The following is a 20,631-nucleotide window of genomic DNA, read 5'->3' as shown; positions in this document are numbered from 1 at the left end:
CCATTCTTGGCCTTCCTCTTTTCTCCCCCTACACTATCTCTGTAGGTGCTCTTATCCCTTTTATGCAGGTGATTCTCAAATCTACCTCTCCGCTAATGCTATCTCCTTTCATCCAGTCTAGTATCCTGGCCTATCTTTTTTATATTTCTTCTTGGATGCCCAGTTGTCATCTTAAACACAATATAGACAAAACTGAGATTTGGATTTTTCCCTCAAGCCCCCCCCTCTTCTTGCTTTCTGTATCACTATGGACACCACCACACTTTTCTCAGTCATTGAAGCACATAAACTAGGCGTCATACTTGATTTGACTCTTCCACTGGGCACTTGTTCAAGCCATTTCCAAGTCTTGCTGATTTTTCTACATTGTATCTCTAAAATACAGGCTTTTCCTTGTCACAAGAACATAAGAATAGCCATATTGGGTCAGACCAATGGTCAGTCTAGCCCAGTATCCTGTCTTCCAACAGTGGCCAATGCCAGATGCTTCAGAGGGAATGAACAGAAATGGGGGAAATTCTCAATTGATCCATCCGCTGTCACCCAGTTCCAGCTTCTGGCAGTCAGAGGTTCAGGGACACCCACAGCATGAGGTCACATCCCTGACCATCTTGGTTAATAGCCATAGATGGACCTATCTTCCATAAATTTATCTAAATTCTTTTTTTAACCCAGTTATACTTTTGGCCTTCACAACATCTCCTGGAAATAAGTTCCTCAGGTTGATTGTGCATTGTATGAAGAAGTATATTCTTTTGTTTGTTTCATTAGAAGACACCTAGTTTGCATATTACGTGAAAGGGTAAATAGCACTTCCTTATTCACTTTTTCCAAACAAGTCATGATTTTATAGGCCTCAGTCATATCCCCCTTAGATGCCTCTTTTCCAGATTGAATAGTCCTCGTCTTTTTAAGCTTTCCTCATATGGAAGCTGTGTCATATGCCTAATCATTTTTGTTGCCCTTCTCTGTACCTTTTCCACTTCTAATAAATCTTTTTGAGATGGGGTGACCAGAACTGCACACAGTATTAAAAGTGTGGGAGTACCTTTTCTAATGGTTCCTAACATTCTATTACCTCTTTTAACTATCTCTGCACACCGAGTGGATGTTTTCTGAGACCTATCCACTACGACTCCAAGATCTATGTCTTGAGTGGTAACAGCTAATTTAGAATCCAAAATTCTGTATGTATAGTTGGAATTATGTTTTCCAATGTGTATTACTTTGCATTTATCAACATTTAATTTTATCTGCCATTTTGTTGCCCAGTCACCCAGTTTAGTGAGATCCCTTTGGAACTCCTCACATTCTGCTATGAGCTTGCATAATTTTGTATTGTCTGCAAACTTTGCCACTTTACTGTTTACCCCTATTTACAGATCATTTATAAATATGTTGAACAGTACAGACCTCTTGGACACTGATGTTTACCTCTCTCCATTCTGAAGACCAACAATTTATTCCTACCCTTTGTTTCCTATCTTTTAAGCAGTTACTGATCCAGGAGAGGACTTACTCTCTTATCTCATGCCTGCTTACTTTGCTTAAGAACCTTTGGTGAGGGACCATGTCAAAGGCTTTCTGCAAGTCCAAGTACACTATATCAACTGGATCAACCTGATCCACATGTTTGTTGATTCCCTCAAAGAATTCTAACAGATTGATAAGGCATGTTTTCCCTTCACAAAAGCCATATTGATGCTTTCCCAACAAATGGTGTTCATCTATGTGCCTGATAATTCTGTTCTTTACTATAGTTTCAATCAATTTGCCTTCTACTGTAGTTAGGCTTACTGGTCTGTAACTGCCAGGATCAGCTGTGGAGGCTTTTTTAAAAATTGGTGTCACATTAGCTATCCCCCAGTCGCCTGGTACAGAAGGTGATTTAAGTGATAGGTTACATACCACAGTTAGCAGTTCTGCAATTTCATATTTGAGTTCCTACGGAACACTTAGGTGAATACTAGCTGATCCTGGTGACTTATTACAGATTCATTTATTTGTTCCAAAACCTCTGCTATTGACTCCTCAATATGGGACAGTTCCTCAGATTTGCCACCTAAAAAGAATGGTTCAGGCATGGGAATCTCCCTCACATCTTCTGTAGTGAAGAAAGATGCAAAGAATTCATTTAGCTTCTCTGCATTGGCCTTGTCATCCTTGAGTGCTCCTTTAGCTTTTCAATCATCTACTGTCCCTACTGATTGTTTGGCAGACTTCCTGGTTCTGGTGTACTTAAAAACATGTTGCTGTTAGGGCATGTTTTCACTGGCAACATTAAAGTGCTGCCACGGCAGCGCTTTAACTTGGCTTTTGAAGTCATGGCACAGTGCTGAGAGAGAGAGCTCTCCCAGCGCTCTAAAAAAACCCACCTCCCCAAGGGGCATAGCTCCCAGCACTGGTGCACTGTCTATACTGGCACATTACAGCACTGAAACTTCCAGTGCTCATGGGGCTGTTTTGTCACACCCTGAGTGAGAAAGTTGCAGCACTGTAAAGTGCCAGTGTAGACAAGCCCTTGGTTTTTGTGTCTTTTGCTAGTTGCTTTTCAGATTCTTGTTTGGTCTGACTAATTATACTTTTACACTTGACTTGCCAGAGTTTGTGCTCCTTTTTATTTTCCTCAGTAGGATCTGACTTCCAATTTTTATAAGATGCCTTTTTGCCTCTAGACGCCTCTTTTACTCTGCTGTTTAGCCATGATGACCTTTTGTAGGGAAGGGAGCCTTTTATTCTTTTAATTTGGGATATACAATTTAATTTGAGCTTCTATTATGGTATTTTTTAAAAGATACCATACAGCCTGAAGACATTTCACTCTTGTGACTGTTCCTTTTAACTTCTGTTTAACTAGCTTCCTTATTTTTGTGTAGTTCCCCTTTTTGACGTTAAATTCTACTGTGGTAGGCTTCTTTGGTATTTTCACCGAGACAAGGATGCTAAACATAATTACGTTATGGTCACTATTACCAAGCGGTTCAGCTATGTTCACCTCTTGAACCAGATCCTGTGCTCCACTTAAGACTAAATCAGAAATTCCCTTTCCTCTCGTGAGTTCCAGGATTAGCTGCTCCAAGAAGCAATCATTAATTGTGTCTAGAAAGTTTATGTCTGAACCCCATCCTGAGGTGCAAAGTACCCAGTCAATATGGGATAGCTGAAATCCTCCATTATTATTATTATTGTGTTTTCTATTTTTATAGTCTCTCTAATATCCCCGAGAATTTCACAATCCTCAGCAGGTGGCCAGAAGTATATTTCTACTGCTAGGGCTGGCTTTAGGCCGAGTTGCCCGATTCCTCTGAATCGGGCCCCGCACCGGCACCGGCACCTTTTTAATTTTTACTCACCCAGCAGCGCTCCGGGGGTCTTCGGCGGCATTTTGGTGGTAGGCCCTTCACTTGCTCCAGGCATTTCGGTGGCGGGTCCTTGAGTGCTGCGGAAGACCCAGAGTGAGTGAAGGATCCACTGCTGAAGTACCGCTGAAGACCCAGAGCACCGCCGGGTGAGTACGAATCAGGCCCCGCACTTGTTAAAGCCAGCCCAGTCTACTGCTATACTCATTATTCAAGCATGGTTACCTAGTATAGTTTGATTCATTTAACATTTTTACTATATTTGACTCTATGCTTTCTTTCACATATAGTGCCATTCCCCCACCAGCATGACCTACCCTGTCATTCCTATATATTTTATATCCTATAGTTATAATGGAACATTCCATCAAGTGTCTGTGATGCCTATTATATCAATATCCTCATTTAATACCAGACACTCAAGTTCACCCATCTTAGTATTTAGACTTCTAGCATTTGTATATAAGCACTTATAAAATTTGTCACTTTTTAGTTGTCTGCTTTCATGTGATATACTTGAATGGGACTCTTTTTCATTTAACTGTTTCTCTTCAATTCCTACCTGTACTTTATCAACTTCCATACTCTCCTCTTTATTAGAATATAGAGAATCCCTGTTTATAGATCCTCCCCATGGGATGTCCCTGTCAGCTTTCCTCCAGCCCTATGTCTAAAAACTCCTCTATAACCTTTTTAATTTTACATTCCGCCAACCTGTTTCTATTTTGGTTTAGGTGCAACCCATCCTTCCTGTATATGCTTCTCCTTTCCCAAAAGATTCTTCAATTCCTAATAAACCTAAAACCCTCCTCCCTACATGATCATCTCACCCGCACATTGAGACCCTGCAGTGCTGCCTAACTGGCCCTGCATATGGAACTGGAAGTGTTTCAGAGAATGCTACCGTGGAGGTTCTGGACCTTAATCTCTTACCTAGCAGCCTAAATTTGGCCTCCAGGACCTGTCTCCAACATTTCCGTATGTCACAAATACCTACAAGTACCATGACCACTGGCTACTCCCCAGTACTGCACACAGAATTATAGAAGATTAGAGTTGGCAGAGACTGCAGGAGGTCATCTAGTCCAACCCCCTGCTCAAAGCAGGACCAACCCCAACTAAATCATCCCAGCCAGGGCTTTGACAAGCTGGACCTTAAAAACCTCTAAGGATGGAGATGCCACCACCTCCCTAGGTAATCCATTCCAGTGCTTCATCACTCTCCTAGTGAAATAGTGTTTCCTAATATCCAACCTAGACCTCCCCCACTGCAACTTGAGACCATTGCTTCTTGTTCTGTCATCTGCCACCACTGAGAACATCCTAGCTCCATCCCCTCTGGAACCCCCAGTTCAGGTAGTGGAAGGCTGCTATCAAATCCCCCCTCACTCTTCTCTTCTGCAGACTAAATAACTCCATTTCCCTCAGCCTCTTCTCGTAAGGCATGTGCCCCAGTCTCCTAATCATTTTTGTTGCCTTCTGTTGGACTCTCTCCAATTTGTCCACATCCCTTCTGTAGTGGGGGGACCAAAACTGGATGCAATACTCCAGGTGTGGCCTGATCAGTGCTGAATAGAGGGGAATAATCACTTCCCTCGATCTGCTGGCAATGCTCCTACTAATATAGCCCAAAATGCTGTTGGCCTTCTTGACAAGAAGGGCACACTGCTGACTCGTATCCAGCTTCTTGTCCACTGTAATCTCCAGGTGTTTTTCTGCAGAACTGCTGCTTAGCCAGTCAGTCCCCAGCCTGTAGCGGTGCATGGCATTCTTCCTTCCTAAGTGCAGACTCTGCACTTGTCCTTGTTGAACCTCATCAGATTTCTTTTTGCCCAATCCTCCAATCTGTCTAGGTCACTCTGGACCCTTCCCTACCCTCCAGCATATCTACCTCTCCCCACAGCTTAGTGTCATCTGCAAACTTGCTGAGGGTGCAATTCATCCCATCATCCAGATCATTAATAAAGATGTTGAACAAAATTGGCCCCAGGACCCTGGGGCACTCCACTTGATACCGGCTGCCAACTACACATCGAGCCATTGATCACTATCCATTGAGCCCAACAATCTAGCCAGCTTTCTATCCACCTCATGGTCCATTCATCCAATCCATATTTCTTTAGCTTGCTGGCAAGAATACTGTGGGAGACAGAGTCAAAAGCTTTGCTAAAGTGAAGATATATCACATCCACCACTTCCCCTTATCCACAGAGCCAGTTATCTCATCATAGAAGGCAATCAGGTTAGTTAGGTATGACTTGCTCTTGGTAAATCCATGCTGACTGTTCCTGATCACCTTCATCTCCTCCAAGTGCTTCAAAATGGATTCCTTGAGGACCTGCTCCATGATTTTGCTGGGGACTGAAGGGAGGCTGACCGGTCTGTAGTTCCCTAGGTTCTCGTTCTTCCCTTTTTAAAATATGGACGCTAAATCGTCCGGGACCTCCCCCAATCACCACAAATTTTCAAAGATAATGGCCAATGACTCTGGAATCACATCAGCCAACTCCCTCAGTACCCTTGGATGCATTAGATCTGGACCCATGGACTTGTGCATGTCCAGCTTTTCTAAATAGTAAGTCACCTTGTCCACACAAACAAAACTCTCTTCCAAACCCTCAGAATTTCTTATCTTGACAACTGTAACCTCATCTTTTCTGGCCTTTACTACAACCACCTTGTTCTCCTCAAGTCTATTCAGAATGCTATGTTTAAAATTATCATCTTGGCTTCTCATTCTGATCACGTCAACCTCAAAAGTCCCTACATTAGCACCCCATCACCTCCCAATCAAATACAAGATTCTTGTCTATGTCTTTAAGGTCCTTCCTAACCTAGTTCATCTAGTAGTCTATCGTGATGTTGACCCTACCTTTGCTTTGCCAGCAGTCCCTGTTTTTCTCGCCTATCGGTTTCTCCCTTAAGCACCTCCCTGCTTTGTCCCATGCTAAGTGTTCTTGAAATGAATGTACAACAGAGGTTCTCAAACTGGGGGTCATGACCCCTCAAGGCATTGCAAAGTTATTATATGGGGGTCATAAGCCTCCACCTCCAAACTCCACTTCACCTCCAGCATTTATAATAGTGTTAAATATAAGAAAATGTGTTTTTAATTTATAAGGGGAGGCTTGCTGTGTGAAAGAGGTCACCAATACAAAAGTTTGAGAACCACTGAATTGTACAATGACCTCATATAGTAAAAGCAATACATAAATGATACATAATGATACATAAACTTAACACAGTAAGATCTCCCAAAAATATTGCAGGAAATTGCCATATCTGTCACACGATATCCCGCAATGGTGTGCACAGACTGGTGTATACCGCTCAGGCAATGAGATGGCAGACAATGCAATTTGCACATTCAAATTTGAAGTTTTGTACATGTAAGAAAAATGCAGAGATCATGCTGAGCTCCCTTTGAGTATCTGACTCATAAATACACAGTTCTGTGCAGAATTACCACACCACCATGCAAATATAACTGGTATTTTCTAGACTGCTCATCACCCTAGGCTCAGACAGAACTAGCATGGAGACTGAATTACTTCTCACCCATGGAGAGAGTATTCCTCTCTGGTCAAGGTGTCAAGGTTACTGGCAAGGCCTGAGAGAAGCTCTCTATGAAGCTGCCTGTATCATACAGCACTGTGTCTAACGGGAGGGAAAACAGCAGACTCCTACTGTGCCAACTCTTCACCCTCTGTGAACTAAGTACTGAATAAAAAGTAAGTAGAGGCAAGAGTATATTTTGCCAATGATACATGCAGCATTTATTACTCAAGTGCATATGCTCTGAATAAAATGATCTTTGTCATTAGTGCACAAGGAATAGTTTTTAAGTAAAAATTTATACAATGGGAAAAATTATTGAAGAATATATTACTTTACTTTGCTTTTTTATTCTTATTTTCCTACTATACTGTACTATGATTAAATAAATTAATAAAATAAGAATAAATAATGATGAAAAGTAACTCACCCCAGAGTATGAGTCCTTCTTGTCAAAAGGCAGCCATCCAATTCTGGAGTTTGGAATCAGCTCTTTGGTGCTGTCTCGTCAGGCATATCAGCACTCGCCTTTTCAATTACCAACTTCCTGACATGGAGAAGGTTACACAACTTTCAAACTCATGCTCATTATGGAAAGTTTGCAACTTGGGGATAGAATTTCAAATAAAACTGCTCTAATGATATATTTTAATCAAAAAACAGCGTTTCTTTTCACAGCTGTAATTATTTAAAACAGTTTGGGAATCATAAAACTGATTCACTAATCTAAAACACTTTTGCATTTTTGGAAAGGACACCAAAAGACTAGCTTAGTAGAGCTATTGGGCTAACCAGCTTGGCCCACTTTCATGTTTTGGATGAACTTAAATCCAAGTTTCACATGCGCCTCCTCTCTTCCCACTTGTGCAGGGCTTAGACTCTAAGCCATTCAAAATTCTGTAGTTTCTTCTCAATTTGCTTTGAGATTGCACATTTATTTAAAACCAATGCTTAGATCACTAGAACAAAAAGTTATTTGAACCTCATTTGAGCTGGAACCACCAAGTTTTGCATAAGATCTGAAAGTCTATATTTCACTTTTCAGTCACAAGGAATCAATGTGTGCCACTGTAATGAGTATTGTGCCAGGAGAAGGACAGCTTTGAGAACAAAGTACCGATTTTTCAGGAAGACTACAATCTCGTGTTTATTATAGGAGGTCACTGTACATTCATTTCAAGATGATTTTATTTATTACCATATTTGTGCACAAAGGGAAGTTGCAAGGCAGCAGACAGAACATTCAGGCAGAGTGATGTCAACAAGGTAACACTAGTGTAATTCAGAGAATTTGACTCCAGATTTCAGGTATGTGTAATAATTAGTGATGGGTGAACAAAGTTCCGAGGTTTAGATACTCTTCTGAACCATTAGAACCTCTTTGTTCTAAAAACTGAGCTGCAGATATAATCAGAAGCATCTTCTCTGAAAAACTTCCTTGCAGTAGCTGACGTAAAAAGACTTCAGAAATAAACCTTTCTAATTTCACTTCTTTTATTTCTGGTGCCACTTGAAAGAAGGAATTGTAGAAGCATGTTTGGGAGGGAAATAGTTAACATTTTCCATCATGATGAAATATTCAGATCAAGTTCAGGTTACTCTTTTTTTATCTGAACTGGTTAATTCAATCAATCAAGCAATCGGATATTTTTCTTCAAGCATATTCTATAAAGGACAAAGTGTAGTTAACTCTCTCTATAGATGGTTTTACTGACAAAAAATTGTTTAGTAATATAAAGGGTACGTAATCTCCTGTTAAAGAAAAAAAAGACACTGTGGTGCCACAAACTGCAACTTTAGTTTTTATTTTAGAATAAATTTATCATGTATTATAACTGTCAAATGGTAGAAAATATTCTTATATGAAAGGATATAAAAATAAAAGAGAAACTTACAAAGTTAACAATTATAGTTGATCAATTTTCTACACTCCAAATACTGTAATACATAATAAAGTTTACGGAGAATATGGTCTGGACCATCAGCTGGGATGAACCAGCATAGCTATATTGAAGTCAACAGCTTGTCTTGTGTGTACACTATACATGAATTTTCACACACATTTGTGTTTATGTACAGGGAGCATGTCTGTGTCAAGAGAATCAAACAAACATAAAATGTCTTGAAAACATTTTTATTTGCACAGCTGTCCTGCTGAGTTTGGACAGAAGTGTGCTATAAAAAACAGAAGATTATAATAGAATTGTTCTTGCTTTTTGAAGACTGCTGTGCATCCTGAGCTCTGCGTTCTCAGTGGGAAGTAATGCATGGAGATTTTGAATGTCCCCTTTATTGTACTGTGTTAAAGATGCCTGTATGAAGTGAATAGCTCTGAGATTTTGGAACTGTGGGAGAGGTTATTATAATGTTCCAATACCCTACTGCGGGAAGTGAATATATTCCCTTCTCCAGAGCTCTTATCTGGAGCACTCAGATAGAAACTGAATAGAACAGTGAATTGTTCGAACACTGCTTGGAAGACCAAAGTAGCAGACCTCTTCTGGGAAAACAGTTTAGTAATTAAAAAAAAAATCAAGAGGAAACTGAAAAGGTCTTCAGACAGCAAGTCTGAATTATTGTAAGCTTTGTAGCCACACTAAAAGGGAAAATTTGAAGGTTGGAGCCTACTCCATACTTCTGAAAAGTGCAATGGTAGAAACTGTTACTTACATCAAGTATCAGTTCAGAGGGAAATGGTTCAGTAAATTTCACCTGTGCAGAGGGAAAAAAAAAACCCCCTTCGTTGCTTCTACTAGAGAATATTTTATATTCATTTTGGGTTCAGTCCAGTTGTATGGTCTCCATCACCACAAATGTAACTCTTTCAGCTTCCAGATGATTTCTATGATGAAGTTTAATCACCAAACCCAGACAGCCACTCTCTGCTCAATCTGCCGAGGGGACAGACAGGCCTGATCCATCAATTCATACTTCTTTTCTGTTGTCTGAAGCTAGATACAATTTTCCAACCTCTTTTTTTGTTTTTGGTGTACCACAGGAAAAAAGTAGTTATAATCTGATAAGAGATTGGAGAGTATTTAATGTCCAACTAATATCAAAGGCCCTGATCCAGCTCTAATTAAAATCAATGGAATTTGTAATGACTATAAAGTGGTAGGCTTTACTGATGCTTCTGACACAGATTCTGTAGTTCCCCCTGGTTCTATAGCTCCCATACTAATTAAGCATAGCCTGTACAGTACACGGTCACCCCATAAAGTCTCCTTCATGCCCATCCTCAACTAAGCAGTCATGGAATTGACTCCTGACTACAGACGCCATATGCTGGGCAATAAACAACCACAAACAAAGGGCTATTTCCCTTCCACTTTTCAATAAAACAGCCATAGCCACAGAGTTTTACCCTATACCACAATGGTGCACTGATTTAGGTTAAAGCAACTGAAGGCTTTTGGTGCCTTTCACTGGAATTGAATTCCATTTAATAGTACTATGCCACTATAAATGTGGCAGTATATTTCTATTGATACGCGTAAACTAAACTAAAATTGAACGGTTCATAGTTATTTGGTGGTTTGTTCTGTAGTGCACAGCATATGTGCAAGTACAAATGTAACTCCATTTACATGTAGAATATCCACTAATCTTATTCAGGATTATGGGCCCAATTCAGCATTGCTCTATACCTTGTGTAGTCACTATACGCCAATGCAGAGTGGGTGTAAAACACTACCATATTAGAGTACAAGCATTTTACACTTTACACTAGTCCAAATGACTACATAGGCTTCAGGGTAGGAAAAGATCAGGCCCCATGTATATGAATCAGCAAAAGAATCGGGAAAGGAAAATAATAGACTAATATTTTAACAGAAACTGAGCCATAGTCTACCTTCATTCTGTACACAGATGCAGGCCCGCTGACATGGGCAGAAAAGGGGGTAATTTCCCAGAGCTCTTTTATATTGCCCCAGCGGGCTGCAGGGCTCCTAGACGCATGAGGAGTGGTAACGTTACCCCTTTTAAATTGCCTGGGTGGGTTGCAGGGCTCCTACGTGCGTGCAGGGTGGTACCGGCGGTGGCGAAGGCAGCCGGGCAGGCATGTGGAAGCCCTGACTATGCCAGAAGAGCATGCCCAGCAGTGCAGCCGCCAGCACGCTGGGCACCAGCCAATGCAGGCGCAGCACCGCACACACAAATTCAGTGAATGCCATTGTCATTTCACATATTTGTATCTTAAAATAATATCTCGCAATATTCAGGAAGGCATCTTTGGCTATGATGTTTTCAGGCAGTTCAATATGTCACTATCAATAAGATTGTATCTTTGGACAGAGACCAAAGCCCCACATTCCGCACATGCATACAAATGAATTTTCCTCTGAAGATCAGATAAAGTCCAATATTTTCCTAGCAATGAACATTTGTATTGAATATTTTATTTCAACTACCTCTTCTATAGGATATGTACTGTATGCGATCCTTCATATCCTATAAAGAAATAATTTCATACCAGGTAGTTGAAGGCTGCTGTCAAACCCCACCTCATTCTTTTCTTCTGCAGACTAAATAAGCCCAGTTCCCTCAGCCTCTCCTCCCAAGTCATGTGCCCCAGCCCCTAATCATTTTCATTGCCTGCGCTAGACTCTCTCCAATTTCATTCTATAATGTTTTTATTTAATTCAATTCAAAATAACAAATTCTACATTTTATATGTAGGCTCATGATTTGTTTAATACTGATGCTGTAACTGGAAAAAAATGTGAACTGCATCAAGTAAAGCCACAACTTACGTATATTGGGTTCTAATGTGTTATCAATAGGATAAAAAAGTAATGTTGTGAACCTCAGCCATCCCTTTCAAGGTGGCCCATTGACTGTTCTGCCCTGGGCCAAGAATTGCTGTCAAGGGGCCTGCACAGATGTCATCATGACTGAAGCTAGTTTAAATAACTGTACAGATAATATTTTATCTTTAATTTTTCTAAATGTGTTATTATAAAGTTATTTTTTCAGTTTTTAATTACAATTTTACATACAACTTTAATAGCTCATAGTGATACGAAGCCCCTGGAATCTTGTTTAAAGCTGTTTGAAGGCCACATGAACAATGCTGATGATATTAATAAATTCATGGTATACAGCTCTCATTTGATTCTCCTAGCATGAGTTTTGGAATTGTTGGAGTTCTGTCTGTGATAATTTTTTAGGGACCTGAGCCTGCAATGTGTTGAGTGGTCTCAACTTGCACTGAAGTTACTGGGAGCTGAGAGCACCCAACACTTCTCAGGAAGCATGCAGCCCCCTTGTGGGATCATGCCTTAATCACATTACACACCCAGTATAAAGCCCTGTCCCAGATGATGTGTTTCAGGATCATGGAATGAATTGAAAGTGCAAGTTAATGGTACAAAAAAGGGTTTCTATAGTGATTTTAGAGGCTAAATGAATCATCATCAGGAAATGGAAATCAAGACACAGCTGACTCAGGCCCCTGTTCAGCACTTCTGACTCACTCCTTATGCAAGTAAAGCTCCCAGTGAAGACAACGGGAGTTCTGCCTGAGTAAAGAGTGGGTCAGGAGTGTTGAACTCCCATTGTCTTTAGTGGGAGCTCTGCCTGCATGCGGAATGAGTCAGAAGCAATGCTGAATGGGGCCATTCACAGAGCAGCTAAGTAAGACACCCAATACATCACTATTTTGAAGTTAACGGTAGGTGGTAGACACAACTGGAAGAAATACAGGCATTTTGTAGAGTTATGTGAAAGACTTGCACAAAGTGGCATTTTAAATGAATTCACTTTTTTGGCCTTATATCAGCCTTTAAATTTTTGTTTTGCAAGATATCTGGCTGTTTGCTCTTGAGGTCATTTGAGTTTAACAAATCAATTAAAATGATGATTTTTTTATACTCTGTTTGTAGGCTGATGGGATGTCCCTGCTTTGAGGGACAGACCTTGTGTCCCTTGTTAGTTTACTGAAAATGGGAAATTGTTTCAGTTTCAATATACTGCAGGCATGTTTGATCATCCCAGGGGATTTCCACCTACCTCCACTATTCCCATTATTCTGCTCTATGTGCTTCACACACAAGCATAACCAATGGTTGCTTTTCCACTGATCTGTGTGGCAGAGGGAGTCAGTCACATCTCTTGCTGGTTGCAGCTAAAAGATACAAGCGGCAGCAGGAATAGAGTAGCAAGGACTCCACGCCCATAGCTCGGCAAGAGTAGAATTTTCAACTTTATATCCAGACCCTGGTGAGAATGGGTGTTGTGGGATGGTTTGTTCAGTCAGCAGGCCTAGTGATATGGGCCTCTGACTCCAGTCTCTCTATCAGTTTGTCACAAGGTGATTTAGCCGGCCAGCAGTCCTACTGTCTGGGCCTCTGACTCCAGTCCTATCAGTCTGTAGCAGAGTACTTTGGATGCTCAGCAGACTTATTGTCCTGGGCCTCCAACTCTGGCCTCTCTGTTAGTTCAAGGTGTCCCTGCCTGCTGGATAGCTACATTGGCCTCTTTGATTGTAACCCTTCCTTGGGGCCAGAGGCATAGCCCCAGGGTGGGTAGAGGGGCCTGGGCTCTCCCTCTCCACCAGGTTCCAGTACATGGCCCTGAAACTGAAGCAGTGTGCATTGGCCATAATTTGGCCAGGCCACTTGCTCACCTTCCCCATGGCCACTTCCTACTACCACTGCATCTCAGCTTAGGGCATGGTCACAGCAGACTTAGGCCATGTCTACACTAGCACTCATGTTGGCAAAACTTTTGTCATTTGGGGTGTGAAAAAACTCATCCCTGAGCTACAAGGTTTGCCAGCGTAAGTGCTCATGTGCACAGCACTATGTCGATAGGAGATGCTCTCCTGCAGACACAGCTACCACTGCTCATTGAGCTGGTTTTATTATGTCGCCAGGAATGCTCTTTTCTGTGGGAATAATGCAGCTACATAAGTGCTCTTACAGCGGCACAGCTGTATCAGTACAGCTGTGCCACAGTAAGCTTGTAAGTGTAGACATGACCTGAGAGTCTACTTCCAAAGCCCATAGTCTAGGGATGACACCTGCAGCCTTGTCAAACCCTTGCCCATGGCTTTCCCTCCCTGTTGGAGGGTATCCGTTTGTGGGGGGCTGGGGGGAGACTCACAGTCAGATCCCCTCAGTAGAAGCATCCTCCTCTCTTGCTGCAGAGAAATTCTCCTCCAGGAAATGGCCTCTTTCTCCCTCTGGGACTGCTGAAGCTCCCTTTACCATGGTCTTCTCTCAGAAGCATGCTCAGCACTGCCTGAGCAACAGGGCCTCTCTGGCCCAGTACTGCTCCAGCCCTCCTCTTCTCCCTGCCTTAGTCTGGAATTTCTAGACACTGGTGTAGAGGGTAAAAGAGAGGACAGAGAAGAGAGAGAGAGAGAAAGGGTGAGGCTTTAAAGACAGAGAACAGAGGATGCCAGGGAAAGAGGAAGGAAAAGGGACAGAGACATGGAGACATAGAGGGAGAAGGGAAAAATGAAGGAACAAAAACCAGAAGGACACAGGCACAGGTGTTAGAACTAGAGATACTGGGGGTGCTGCTGCACCCCCTGGTTTGAAGTGGTTTCCATCATATGCAGGGTTTACAGTTTGGTACAATGGCTCTCAGCACCCCCACTAGACAAATTGTTCCAGCATCTCTGGACAAAGGATACATCCAGAAGGAGTACAAAATAAGGTATGACTGGGAGTCAGGGGATCAAGGAGCAAGAATAAGCAAAGATCAGTGGAGAACAGGTTAAAAAGCCTGAAATCTTCTATTGAAGTCAGTGGTAAAACTTTCGTTGCATTTCAATGAGAGTGAAGTCTGTCCCCCTCCAAATGGAGCTAAGAGAAAATAATGGGGGAACAAAGAGGTGGAGATGGAACTATAGTCAACGGGTGCACTTGGGAGAAGGCGATCACTGTACCAGGCTGACAGGAGGGAGTGAGGAGTTGTGGCTCCACTGAAGAAGAAAGCGTAGGAGGAAGTGTGAGAGACCTACTTGTGAAAGAGAAAGCAACAGAAGTGAGAGAGGCAGCAGGAAGGATGGAATGGGTAAAAGGGTGAAAGAGCAGATCAGTGAGTGCACATATGAGTGACTGGACAACTGTGTGGGAGAGAGGGTGAGTGAAATACAGAACAGATGTAAGTGAGGGAAAATGAGCAAGTGGAAAAATAAAAGCAATACAGTGGGCATTTAGCTAAGGGAATAGGGTGGCTAACTTAGGAGAGGGAAGGGGTTTTCCACATTGAAAATCTGATCACAGTACACAAATAGGGGAGGAGCAGCATATGGCAATATGATCCCCACCACATATTTTGGGTATCAGACACCATGCAATGTACTAAGGATCTTTTTGAAGTTTATAAATATTTAATATGGCTTTTTTTTCAGCTTTACAGAAAGATCAGACCAAAACTTTATTATTTATTTTTCAAGCCATGTGTGACAAGGCAGTTACCTACCGAAACTGTGAGACTTGGATTTGGATGTGCTTTAGAAAAAAAATCACCCTTGCTGCTCACCAAGCAGATTATGCACATTTCTGACAGATTTAACTAATAGTACAATTTAAGACCTAAGTGGGAAATGAGAACAAAAAAGTCAGACAAACAACCAGGCCTTGATCCTGTAAGTTTTTGCTCTGTGCAAACTTGTATACAACTTCAGAGCAACTATAAGGGTTGTATGTCAGCACAAGAGCATATGGAAACCATTTATGGATTATAGGGCAGAAATAACATCTAATTAGTACATAAAGTAAATAAAAAACAATTTGATCTCTGCTGCTCTATGCGCTTCACACAGAAGCATAACCAATGGCTGCTTCTCTGCTGATCTGTGTGAGAGAGTCAGTCACATCTGTTGCTGGCTGTAGTAAATTTTTGGGTAGGACCCGGTACTGTTCAGGGTTTGATTTTCATTTCTTGGTAGGTTATTGTCTGCTCTGGAGTAAAATTATTGTCTGGTCTAGAGTGGTTTTATTCATTTCTACAATTGTGTTTATAACATATCAATAATGCTTTGTTTAGTAGTGAATGAATTTAAATAATATACAATGTAGCTGTCACAGTTGTTGATATGGTTGCCCTCTAAGCAAAATTTTAAATATACAAACATTTTGAAGATCTGTAATTTTTCTAAAATACGGTTTATCTGTTCCATGAATACTCACGTCACCTCTGACACTTGACATGAGTACTGAAAGAAAGAATCTAGTGCCACCCAACTGAGCAAGCTGAAACCACATTTCACATAAGTGACATGTCAGCTTTCCACTGTAAAGACTGGGCCACTGTGCTATGTAGCTCTTCTACCAGCCTAATTTTCATATAGGGTCTGAAGGCTGCCCTCTGACCATCTTTTGAGATGGAGAAAGGGTAGTGGGCAGTAAAGACCTGACCCAATGCCCTTTTAAGTCAATGAAAAGACTCCCACCGTCTTCCATGGGCACTGGATCAGGCCCCAGCAGAGGAGAGGCTTTCGGAGGGAAAAAAAGGATGACTACCACATAGCATGAATGGCAGATGCCAAGGATACTCTGAAGCAGAATGGCATTTTGAGTTCTCTCCTGTGTTATATGAAACAGAGACCAACTAGCAGAACATAATGACTTGAAATCATCTCAGTCATTATGGATTGATTATATACACAGACAGTAACACAAAATACTTTTTGCCATTCAGTTTTCTAAACTTGAAACTGCATTTTCCCCTTGCTAAAAAATTTGCATATTTCCTCAGAGCTTGTTTCTTTCTCACAATAAACAATGCATAGCCCTCCTGCCAAAAAAGTCCAAATGCTAAACAGTTGCTATAATAGTCGTTATTATAACAGCACTTTGAGCTGTGTGTCTTAAATTATAATTATTTTTTCAAAAGATTTCTATGTGGTCTTGATTGCTATAATTATGATTCTATAACAGTAAACATGTATGAAAAAATTCACATTAACATAATGCTCCACATAAATGAGTTTCCTTAATTGAGCTTCATTTAAATGAGTGGTGTTCTTTGTATTTGTATTTTATTTGCTAATATAAAAACTACCCAGAATTCATTTAGTTTAGGCAAAGTCATTTAATTATAGGTAAAATGCAGATGCATAAATGAGAGTGTGTGCACAATATAGGCTTCATACAGAGATGCTGTTGGAATGAGTCCATTTTAGAAATAATAATTTCCTTTAATCATGCCTCTCATTTGTCTGTCCTGCTTTCATGGGGGCAGGATGTCTAGAAAACAGGGGAAGAGCAAGGGAGAAGGAGCTAGAGTGACCATGATCATTATATATGCCAGAATATGCCCAGTGATATTTCCGTTCATGAAAGAGAAGTCATCCACTATCTCCACAGCATCATATGCCTCCTGTCTCTTAATATCCCATGGGTGGAGGGATATTCAAGGTGGGAGGGTGAGCAGCAGGATCCAGGAAATGCACATTGTCCCCTACTAATCCTGTGAGGAATCTGCAGAGAGGTTAGCACATCACCAAGCAGGTATTCTCACCCACAGTAAAGGGGGTGAGAAGCCTTGTGCCTTTGCACAGAGGCCTGCTATGAGGTAGCAAAGGAATACATGCACTGAGCTATGCTGGCTCCACCAGTAGCACTGGTGTCCCTGGAAGGGGCAGGAGTGGAACTATGGCTCTGTTGCCTTGCCACCTTGGCCAGCACTGACCTGGAAGGGTACAGCAGGCACTGCAGTGTGTATATCCTAGGCATAATTTTTCCTGGGGACTCTCAATAGTTCGGTTAATTCACAAACTGGTTAAGGTTAGGATTGATTGGAGAGAAGCTTAAGAAAACAAGTGAGGGAAAACAGAATGGGGATTAAGTGACATGACAGGGAGGAGATTGCAGGATTCTGGCTTCAGTGAAGTCCCTTCCACCCCCTCTTTCCATAATTAGTCTTGAAGCTGCTTAGGAACCCCATTAAGAGGCAGAATGTTGCCAGAAGCTGTGGTGGAGACACTGCAAGGCAGCTTGGAACCAAAATCTTCAATAGCCATGTGGAGTCCTCCAGTAGATCCCTAATATGTGGAGGCCAAACCCCCGGCTTGTTCTATGGGGCAAACTACCTCATTGTACTTTGTGTATACACACACACACACACACACACACACACACACACACACACACACACACACCCTTGATGTAATGCTTTGGGAGGGGGGAAGCCACAACTGTATTCTCTACCTGCGTAAATCCATTACGTTTTCCTCCCACATATCCTAGGAGGTCGTGATCTGTCTCCTTATATTTAAAGGAAACAAGCTGTCAGAAATCTCAGTATAAAGTTACAACTTATATTCATGGCAAAAAACTTGTACATGTTCTATAATTAAAATGAAAGGTGTTTTAGAGAAAAGAAGTAAAAACAAAATCAGAGGATTTGTATGCTGGCTACAGTCAGCAGAAACACAGTAATGCAGGGGAACGGCCACCACTGTAATTCGAAAATAAATACAAATTTATAGATTCATAGACTCTAGGACTGGAAAGGACCTCAAGAGTTCATCGAGTCCAGTCCCCTGCCCTCATGGCAGGAGGAAATACTGTCTAGACCATCCCTGATAGACATTTATCTAACCTACTCTTAAATATCTCCAGAGATAGAGATTCCACAACCTCCCTAGGCAATTTATTCCAGTGTTTAACTACCCTGACAGTTAGGAACTTAGAAACAAATCACTGAAAATAGGAGTCCTGCAGATCAGATAGCAACTGTTTTGCCTAATATCGGAGAAGATGTGCTTCCAAAAATCACACTTCGGGTGGCTCAGTAGGATTTTATAATAACCTTTTATACTCCATCATCAATAGAGTGGCCCGTTGGCATTCTCTTCCACAACTTCCCCATCATAAATCACATTGGCTTATCGACTATTTGCAACAGATGAAGTGAAAAGAGATGGCTGAAGTTGCCAGTAGATGAGGTTTCACATTGATGACCAATTATGAAATGAAGATCTTTTGCCATGGCTTAGCAAAGAAGAGGTTCTTTGCCTCCTCAAAGCATCTGCAAAATCTTGAGCACCAGAGTTATTCCATGTACTTGATAAACTGCTGAATCCGTGCTTTCTCTCACAGGAGCTGATAAGAATACCTTCTATTGGAAGGAAACTTCCTTTTATTTTACAAATAAAATTGTTCAGATCAGAACTGAATGAGGGCCCCATCCCCTCATTTCACACTGGCTCATAGTGCAGACTATAGCACCACAGGAACATGCTGCAGTATCTTAAAGCAGTGGTTCTCAAACTAGGGTCGCCGCTTGTTCAGGGAAAGCCCCTGGTGGGCCAAGCCGGTTTGTTTACCTGCCGTGACTGCAGGTTCGACCGACTGTGGCTCCCACTGGTCACAGTTCACTGCTCCAGGCCAATGGGGGCTGCAGGAAGGGCGGCCAGCATGTCCCTCAGCCTGCGCTGCTTCCTGCATCCCTCATGGCCAGTGAGAGCTGCGATCGGCCGAACCTGCGGACATGGCAGATAGCCCCTGGTGGGCCGGGCCAGTTTGTTTTTCTCTGAACAAGCAGCAGCCCTAGTTTGAGAACTACTGTCTTAAAAGAGCCTTGCGCCCTTACATTGACAAACAGGGCACAATCTAGCCCAGGGGTGGCCAACCTGTGGCTCGGGAGCCACAAGCGGCTCTTCAGAAGTTAATATGCAGCTCCTTGTATAAGCAACGACTCGGGCTGGAGCTACAGGCGCCAACTTTCCAATATGCCGGGGGCTGCTCACTGCTCAACCTCTGGCTCTGCCACAGGCCCTGCCCCTACTCCACCCTCTCCTGCCCCCTCCCCTGAACCTGCAGTGCCCTCACTCCTCCACCCTCCCCCTCCAGAGCCTCCTGCACACCACAGCTGATTGGGAGGTGGGAGAGGGAGCGGGAGGCACTGATAGAAGGGGCAGACTGCTGGTGGGTGAGAGGCGCTGAGAGCATGGTGCGGGAGCTGATGATGGCCTGCTGACATATTACTGTGGCTCTTTGGCAATGTACATTGGTAAATTCTGGCTCCTTCTCAGGCTCAGGTTGGCCACCCCTAATCAAGCCCTTCATGATGATTTGAATGGAAGGGGAAATGCTGGATTTCAAACACATTCATACGTTTGGTGAAAGGAGAGGCAGTCTGATAATGCAATTTTGCATTGGTGTTGATAAACATCCATCAAAATGCTACAACTACTTGTAACCCTTCTGTCCCTCTGAGTTGGCAGCAACAAGGGCCGGGTTCAGTATCCAGGGGTTCCGTTTCAGTAACATAATGCATAACCAGCTCAAGCCCCCACCCAGTGACCTGGGACACTCACATACCACACTCCCCTGGGCGCCTCTAGGAGGCAATACTTCCCCTCTCGCAAGCACGGAGTCTGAGTGTAGCAAAATCTTTTTAATAAAGGAAGGAATCAATGCGGCATCCCATTGGAGAAACACCACAAACAGGGTTATAACACAAACCATAAACAAAAAACCACCTCCAAGTACATTTGGCACTGTCCTTTTTCCCCTTAGGGTTTTAAGTCCAATCACCTCAAAGTCCAACAACCCAAAAGTCTCTGGTCAATGCCACCCCAGAGTTCGAGAGTTTATCTCTAGAGGTCCCTCCCCCCAGCCTGGGTAGAAAGGGGCACCTTACGTGGTCCGGGGCCAACTGCCCTGCCTCTCCGTGGGTTCTGCTTCCGCCTTCTCCACGAACTGCTCCGCTTTACCAGCCACTCCACACTGCTCCTCCAGCCGTCCTCAGA

This window comes from Gopherus evgoodei, chromosome 6 (genome assembly GCF_007399415.2).
Source record: "Gopherus evgoodei ecotype Sinaloan lineage chromosome 6, rGopEvg1_v1.p, whole genome shotgun sequence".
In the NCBI taxonomy this organism is placed as follows: Eukaryota; Metazoa; Chordata; order Testudines; family Testudinidae; genus Gopherus; species Gopherus evgoodei.
Note: the sequence above shows the minus strand (reverse complement) of the source record.